Here is a 9,538-nt window from a genome sequence, read left to right as displayed (position 1 = left end):
TCTTAGGGATTTTGATCAATACAATGATTGGCCACAATTCCATAGGATTCATGATAAAGCATGCTGCCCACCTCCAGATAGAAAAATGAGATGCTCAGAGTGCAGATGAAGATTTTTTTTTTTGGTCATAATCAATGAAGAATTTAGTTTGCTTGGCTATATTATGTTTGTAACAGATTTTATATTTCTTATTTTTTTGATAGAGGTGATGAGATTCTGAATGATGTTTTGTACAAAGAATGAGGCAAACAGGAAGAAGTCTGTAATAGAGATCCTGAGGCAAACTGGGAGAAGGCTCTGATAGAGATCAGTTGAGATCCATCCTCCCATTCTCTGGGGAGATTGTCCAGTCTGAAATCCAAGTTATGTCAGACTCCTGAGACCTACCCTCGACACTAAACGGATCTCTCTCCAAGCCTCCTCCCTGCTTGCCTCAGGGATCAATTCTTTAGTTTTTTTCAATCTAAACCATCGTTCAGGATCTCATCACCATGGGGAGGATTTTAGCATACTGGAGCCAGGGACTGAGGGGGTCCTCATTTAGAGGACCTGCTTGCCTTAGGGGGTAATCTTATCAATATTTCAGATGTTCTCTGCCAACCTCTATCTTATTTATAATTCTGGTTTCTGGGAGCTTTGGAAACAGATATGATATCCCAAGATTTTACTTCCCATTTCTTTCCTCTCCTACCTGTTGTCTCCACCCTTTTTGCAGCCTACTCATGGCTCATCATACTTTGATATTGTCTTCTTGGTGTAAATTATGATTCACCACAGGCAGATGAATTTTAGATTACCTTTTATGATTGGTATTGTTTCAGTTTGGGACTCCCAAGCTAAAGTTTCAGGAGTGGTTCCTCCTTTTTCCTGTCAGTTGCAAACATAAGATCATGTCCTATTATTACTAATCTCCCCCCCTAGCTAATCCACCTTGAATGCTGTTAACCCCTAATTCCTATGAGGTAAGGGAAGAGACATTTACCAGTCTTGTTATTATTCCTGAGACACTGCAGGCCACAAGCCTGAAGTAAATTATTCAGCAGCAAATTCTCATGGAAGAAAAGGAGTTTTTCTTCAAAAAAAAAAAAAAAAAAAAAGAAAAGAAAAGAAAAAAAGAACAAACAATACACATAATTGTCATGGGGTTTAGCCTGATCAGGTGTGAATAGTTGCTCATTTTTCTGTTTTATAAGAAAAAAAAAAGAACTATTCATTTAGGAAAAAGTAATCATTTTGGGTTTAGACACAAACAGATAAGAGTATGAAAAGAATAAATTTCTTTGATGTTGCCACTGATACTGAGTCTAGACAGCTCTGGAAGGCAACTTTAGCAGGCTGTGCTTTATACAAACAATATTGGGAGCAAAGGAAGCCTGGGGGGAGGGATGGGAAGGAGGAGAAAGAAGGTGTTTCATGGGATGAGTCTTTGTAGTCCAAATCTGTAAATCTTGCCAAGAAAAGAATAAGGAATACATCTAAAGATATGAAATTACTTTGAATTTTTACCAACACTACCTCCACCCCCAATTCATTCCTAATTCATTTGCACCTCACTCCCTCTTTAGGGCTTTAATTGTTGGGGTCTGCTGCCTTGGAAATTTCTATCTGAATCTTTCTTTAATAAGGAGCCAGGGGTTCGGGAGATGTATAAAAAAGAGATCTTTGAAACTCCTTGTTCTCATATCTTTTATCTCAGCTGCCGCTTCAAGAAAAGATTCCCAAAAGAATATATAATAATGTCATTTTTGCCTGGCCTCCATACAGGGAATTCAGGGATATTTCTAAGAGTGAGGGGGATGGTGCAGGGAATAATGTAAAAAAGAATGCCATCCAATGCTAAATGCCAGGCGCTTGAGTAAGGTCACATTGATTTCATTAAATTTTAATCAATTTGATCAACAAACATGTATTAAACACCTGCTATGTACATCGTATTGTGCTAGGGATTGGAGAATATAAAAATATAAAAAACCAAATAGTCTTTGTATAGTCTGTAGGTGCCAGATCTCTGACTCTTTTTCTCTTCTGTCCCTTTTAATCAGAAAGAAGAGAAAGTTGAAAATCTCCAGACTGTCCTGTCTCCACCCTCAGGACTGGATAGGGTGGGATTTCCTTTTCTAGTTCTCTTCGCTCAATATTTTCTCTCTAGATGGTGGGAGAACTGTCTAGCATTAAAGTTTGCCAAGGCAACTTGGCAGGGAGGTACACCAAGTGACGACAACTAATAAAAATGAAAGACTAACTTGATTACCAATGGGAAGTGAGCTTCTAATTTATCTATTTTGTGAAACATGAATCCCCCTAGATCTGAGAACCTCAGTACACTCAGATGGAATTTACTTTCATACTCGGCAACTCAATGTAAAAACATTTTATATGAATCGATGTATTAAAAAATCAGTGTACAAGGAATGACTCCTGTAACATAGATAGAAATTTCTAAAAGAAAGCAATTTCCATGTGCAAAGAGAGAGAGAAGTGGAAAGAGAGAAAGAGAAGATGCTCTTAGCTTCTTGTTTGTGCAGCCACTTCCACTTGCTGGTGTTTCTCTGTTGGCTTGTGATTCTCTTTGGATGCTGAATTCTGGTAGCTGATATCAGTGTGTGCAGGGTGTATCTGATCTCCCTAGAAGAGGCTTTTCTGTCTCTACGCCATCCATCTCTAAGGGATCCTAAAATCTCAAGGATTCTCAAAAAGAAGGGGTGCCTTTCTAGAACAAAACCTCTCAAGATAAATTCTGCCCCTCTCCTAGAAAGCTGTTGCATTCATTAATTCTGGAAGATCATGTCTGGTGCTATACCAGTCTTCAGGGAGAACATATTCTGCACAGGAAACACATCTCCTATGCAGATAATAAAGAGAGGGCATTTTGAAGAATGATACAAACTGGAAAGATCAGGAAATCTCAGATTAAGTAGCATTAGAGGTGGCTCACTGAGTCTTGAAGTAAATTAAGGATTCACTTCTGTTCCTATTTTTCCCCTCCCTCCCTCCACTCCCTCCCCCAGATGTCAAGCAGTCCTTTACATGTTGAATAGGTTACAGTATATCAATATATACAATATATGTGTGCAGAACCAGTTTTCTTGTTGCACAGGGAGAATTGAATTCAGAAGGTATAAATAACCCAGGACAATTTTTACATTTTAAAAAATGTGTTCCAAATTCTCTCTCTTCTGCCCTTCCCTCTTCTTGAGACAGAAAACAATTTTTATAGTGTATAGTCATATAAAACATATTACCATATTCATTGATTTTGTGGAAGAAAGCACAGAGCAAAAACAACAATAACCCAACACAGAAACACACACACACACACACACACACACACACACACACACACACACACTAAAAAATAGTAGGTTTCAATCTGCTTTCAGATTCCATCAATTCTTTCTCTGGGGTGGATAGTATTTTTTTTTCTGAGGCAACTGGGGTTAAATGACTTGCCCAGGGTCACACAGTTAGGTTGTATTAAGGATAGTATTTTTTATAAGTCTTTTGGAATTGCTTTAGATTTGTGTATTGCTAAGAATAGCTAAATCATTTACAGTTGATCATTGTATAATATTGCTGTTCCTGTATACAATGTTTTCCTGGTTCTATTTACTTTTCTTTGCATAGGGTTTTTCTGAAAATATCTTACTCATTATTTCTTATAGCACAATTGTATTATGGGTGTCTACAATTTCCAAATCTTTGTCACAACAAAATAAATCATAGAAATTTTTGTACCGATAGACCCTTTTCCTTTTTTTTTTTTTTTTTTAAATCTCTTTTGGATACAGACCTGATAGTGGTATTGCTAAGTTAAAGGGTATACACAATTTTAGAGCCTTTTGTGAATTGCTTGGAGAGCTTAAAAACTTTTTGTGGGGGTTATATTTTTTATTCTTATATAATCTTCATTTTAAAATACATCTTCCTCTTTCCTATGCAAAGATATAAAAGAAAGAAAGAAAAAAAGCATATCTCCTATGCAGATAATAAAGAGAGGGCATTTTGAAGAATGATACAAACTGGAAAGATCAGGAAATCTCAGATTAAGTAGCATTAGAGGTGGCCCACTGAGTCTTGAAGTAAATTAAGGATTCACTTCTGTTCCTATTTTTTCCCCTCTCTCCCTCCACCCCCTCCCCTAGATGGCAAGCAGTCCTTTACATGTTGAATAGGTTACAGTATATCAATATATACAATATATGTGTGCAGAACCAAACAGTTTTCTTGTTGCATAGGGAGAATTGAATTCAGAAGGTATAAATTCTGTTTGACTATAAATACACAGTTTGCAATAAAGAAAGAGAGATGCATTTTTTCAGCTCTTTCCTTGGGGCAAACTTGATCATTGTAATTATGGTTCATCATAATGTTTGACTTCATTTTTTTCTCTTTGCTTTTACTTTGCTGTAATCATCATATATATTGCTTTCCTGGTTCTGCTGATTTCATTCTGCATTAGTTCATATAATTCTTTTCCTGCTTTTTGGTATTCTGAATATTCATAATTTACAACGGCAAGTACTATTTGGCCATGTTTCTGTGCCATAATTTATTTAACCATTTGCCAAATAATGGGTCCAACTTTGTTTCCATTTCTTTCCTACCATACAATATGTTCTAAATTTTTTGATATATGAGACTTCTATGTCTTTGATTTCTTTTGCAATATATGCCTAGCAGTGATTTGGGGGTCAAGAAGTATAGACATTTTAGACACTTTTAAAATGTATAATTACAATTTTTTCTAGAATAATTTGATCAATTTGCATCTCCAACTACAATATACTGTTATTTCTATCTTTATAGAACTCCTCCAACATTCTGTGTTTTTCTTATTATTATTGATTTGGAGGAATCTTTTATGGGATAACTAGTATTTTGCTATTCTTTTGAGATCTGTCTTTCATATTCTTTGACCACTTATTCATTAGGGAAATACTCTTGTTGTTATATATTTATGTTAATTTCCAATCTATATTAGATCCTTATTAGACTGCATTGATTTTCTTCCAGTTCTTTAATTCCATGTAATCAAAATTAACTATTTTATCATTCATAACTACTTTTTCTTCTTGTTTGGTCAGTGTCTTCCCTTGATATAATTGTTATATATATAATATTGTAAACTTGTATATGTATACATATATATAATGTATGTATGTATGTATATATATTTATATACATATATGTCATAGTTGTATTCAGATTTGGTTCTCTTCTAATCTTTTTTATGTTGTGACATTTTATATTCAAGTTACAGATCTATTTTGAGTTTATTGTGGCATATGGTATAAGATATTGGTCTAAACTTAATTTCTGCCAAGCTGCTTTGCAATTTCTCAGCAGTTCTTGTCAAATAAAGTCTTCTTCCCTAAGTAACTGATGTACTTCCATTTACTGGATCCTGGGTTATTGAGTTTTATTGTTCCATTAATCTTGTACATTGTTGTTCAGTCATTTCAGTTGTGTTTGATTCTTTCTGACCCCAATTGGTGTTTTCTCAGCAAAGCTACTGGAATGTTTTGCCATTTCCTTCTTCAGCTCATTTTGCAGGTGAGGAAACTGAAGCACAGGGTTAAGTGATTTGCCCAGTATAACATAGCTGGCAAGTGTCTGAGGTTAGATTTGAATTCAGAATGATGAACTTATATTTAAATTCCAGGCCCAACATTTTATCTACTTTGCCCATTCCTTTGATTTACTTTTGTATTTTGCAACTAGTACCAAATAGTTATTTAATGATTGCTGCTTTGTAGTTAGAGGTTGGGATGTGATATTACCCATTCATTTATCCTTTTTTATTTTTTCCTTTGAAATTGTGGACTTTTTGCCCTTCTAAATTAATTCTGTTATACTTTCATCTACCAGTATAATGACTCCTACCCCAGTAGTTTGATAAGGATAGAATTAAATCTGGGAGTAGATTTAGGTAGTAGCACAATTTTGCTGCCTTATAATGGTCAAAACCAAAGATTAATCCTTCAATTGTTTTATTCATTCTTTAGGACATTTTGTAACTCTATTTATGTCTTGGAGGAGATTTATATATATGTAAATCTTGAATGAGAAAGATTTGGTCTTTCTATTACTTCTTCCTTGATTTTAATATTGTCATGATTTTTGATGAACTTTATTTGTCCTATTAGTTACTGAAGCTATTAATTTTCTCAGTTTGCTAATTATCTAGGCTTTTCTAAGTAAACTGTCATTTCATCACTAAATGTGTATAATTATGTTTCCTCTTTGCTAGCATTTTATGCCTTTAATTCCTTTCTCTCTTTTTAATTGGTATTGCTAGAACTTTCCAAACAAATGACAGTAGGGGAAGAGGATGTTGTTAGCTTTCTTCTTTACTTATTAAAAAATCATCTAGTACTTTCCTTTCCCCCCTTTCGTGTCTAATAATATTAATATTTGCTTTGGGGTATTTATGTTTTAAACATGATTATTCAATTATTTTCCTAATGTTGAACCGTCCTTGCATTCCTGTTATAAATTTAACTTGTCCATAATGAGTAATTTTTAAAAGTATATTCTGTAGTCTTTTTTATTTTATTGAAATATTTTGAACAAATTTTCATAAGTGATACTGGTATCTAGTGCTCTTAATTTTTTTTCCTTTCTTGGCTTAAATATTAGGATTATATTTGTCTCATAATTGAATTAAAATATTTTCCTTTTCAATTTTTAAGAATAATTTGTATAGCATATGTATCAATTAATCTTTAAACATTTGATAGAATTGACTTATATGTAAATCTGTTTGGATTAGGTTTTTTCTCTTTTTGATTTCCTAAAATTTGATTAATTTTTTTTGCATTTTGTTAATTTTGTTATTTGAAATTTTTATCATCAATATTGTTTCTTTTAAAATATCATTTTTGTGTATAATTGTATATAGTAAGTTCTGATAAGTCTTTCTATTTCCTCTGTTGTGATTTTTGCCTTATAATTTTTATATTAGCAATTTTATTTTCCTCCTCTTTTGAGCATTAGCTAAAAACTTATCAGTTTTGTGAATCTTTTCAAAGAACTGTATTTTAGCCCTCTTAATGTTCTAATTTTTCAAAAAAATATATTTCTTTAATTTTTGAGATTTTTTGTGTTTTTTTAGGTCTGTTTATTTTCTAATATTTAAAATTACATACATAGTTTACAACTTATTTTTCTATTTTATTAATGTATGTTTTGAGGACTGTATTTTTTTTCTTCTGAGATTTCTTATTTGTTCTTTGACCAATTCATTATTGGGGATGTAATTATTAAACCTTCATTTGAATTAGTAGTAACTTGTGTTACCTATATTAGTTACAGGTTCTATTATGTTTTTATATTTAAAGAATGTATATGATATTAAAAAAAAGTGTTTTAGAGAGAAAATATGGAGACTAAATGCAAAATGAAGCGTATTATTTTCACCTTTTTGTTTTGTTTGCTTTTTCTTTCTCATGGTTTTTCCCCTTTTGTTCTGATTTTTCTTTCACAATATAACTAATATGGAAATATGTTTTAAATGATTATACATGCATAACCTATACTAGATTGCTATCTTGGGGAAGGGAGAGGTAAGAGAGGAAGGGAGAAAAAATTTGGATCTCAAAATTTTACAAAAATGGATGTTGAAAGTTATCTTTATATGTAGTTGGAAAAATAAAATACTATTGAGAAAAAAAGAATGTGTCTACTATTTGTGCTTATTAACATTTGTAATATGTAGATTATTTAATATTGCTACCTCTGACGATACTGTGAGTTTTTTAGTTCTAACTTCCTCAATATTTTATTTAGTTCTATTTTCAAGGTTTTTTTTTTAATCTTTCTATTAACTTTATCTATATCTGATATTGGAACAGTAAGATCACTCAGTTATTAAATATGTAGTAACAATATATGTTATATGTAGATATAAATATGTAGATATACATATTTATAACAGATACAGCAATCTGTTATTTTGCAATTCAAATTTTTCTTTATGAATTTAAGTTCTATACACTTTATTGCCTATATGTTGAATACTGTTACCAATTCATTATCTGTGATTCCCTTAAGTTGGATGTATTTTTATTACTTTATCACTGGATGTTGTGACTTCCCCCTACTTCTAGTAGCATAATTCCTATTTTGGAATCACTGAATGCTTGATGAATTTTTCCCCAGCTTTTCATTTTCATTTTGTACATATTTTTATTTTTTAGATATATTTTTATATCAGTAATCATTGAGTTTAATTTTCTTTTTTATTCTATCCCTCCCTTTTGTGTTATTGTATTATTTAATCTATTCACATTTAAAATTCTTATTTACTAAACTTAGTTACTAAAGTTCTTATTTTGTATTTATTTTTATCCCCTATATTTTTTAAGATAGTACTATATCTCTTTGATTAGCTTTGCTTATCTTAGTAAGCTGGAAGTCCACATGAACTTTTTTTTTTATTATTTATCTACTTTATTTCAAGTTCTTATAAATTTACTTAAATTCTTTATCTCTCTCTCTCTCTCTCTTTCTCTCTCTCTCTCTCTCTCTCTCTCTCTCTCTCACACACACACACACACACACACAATAAAACAACACAAGATTTTGCAAGGGTGAACATTGAAAACTATGCATATGTTTTGAAAATAGAAAGCTTATAAAAAGCAAATTTGTGTTCTCTTTGTCTATGCCTATTTCCTTTTTTTTTTTTTTTTTTAGCATTTTTAGAATTAAAAGAATAGTGATACAATATGCATTCTTATTTTACTCCTGATCTTATTGGAAAGTCCTCTTAACATTTCACCATAACAAATAATGCTAGCTCTTTGTTTTTCAAAAGAGTTACTATTTACCATTTAAGGGTTATTCTATATGACATGGACTCAATGCCCTTCATAATCTTTTTTGTCCTACTCTGGACATTCTCCAGCTTATCAATTTCTGAGATACCCAGAACTGAGGTCAACAGTCCTCTAAGTTTTTATGTTTTAAAAAAATGGACAGCATTCCAGATTAATTTATTATTATGCTCTAAGTTTTTATATTTTTATAAGTATAAATTGTCAAATTTTTTTCTACAACTATTAATATAATCATATTATGTGTTATTAAAATGATCTGTTAAGTTTATGAGAAGCATCATGGCAGAGCAGATAGTCAGCTCGCAGAGTTGGGAAGACCTATTTGCAAGTCCTGCCTCAGAATTAGCTGTATGAGTGAGTGGTTCTGGACAAGACACTTAAGTTTTCTCAGGCTCAGTTTCTTCATTTGTAAAATGGGGATAATAATAGCACCTACCTCATAGGATTATTGTGAATAACAAATAATAAATATTAAGCACTTTGCAAATTTTAAAGGGTTATATTAATTTTATCTATTATCATCTAAGCTATAGTTCCATATTATTTTTTAAAAAATACTTTTATTGATGTGCTTTGTTTTACATTTCAAACATTTACAAATTACTTGAATTTCATGAGGTCTCTTGTAACAAAGTAGAAGTTAGAGGATAGATAGTATTTCATATTTTAGCATTCCCCCCTTTCTTTAAAAAAAAAAA

This window comes from Antechinus flavipes, chromosome 4 (assembly GCF_016432865.1).
Source record: "Antechinus flavipes isolate AdamAnt ecotype Samford, QLD, Australia chromosome 4, AdamAnt_v2, whole genome shotgun sequence".
In the NCBI taxonomy this organism is placed as follows: domain Eukaryota; kingdom Metazoa; phylum Chordata; class Mammalia; order Dasyuromorphia; family Dasyuridae; genus Antechinus; species Antechinus flavipes.
The sequence above is the reverse complement of the archived record's forward strand: the minus strand, read 5'-3'. Positions refer to the sequence as shown.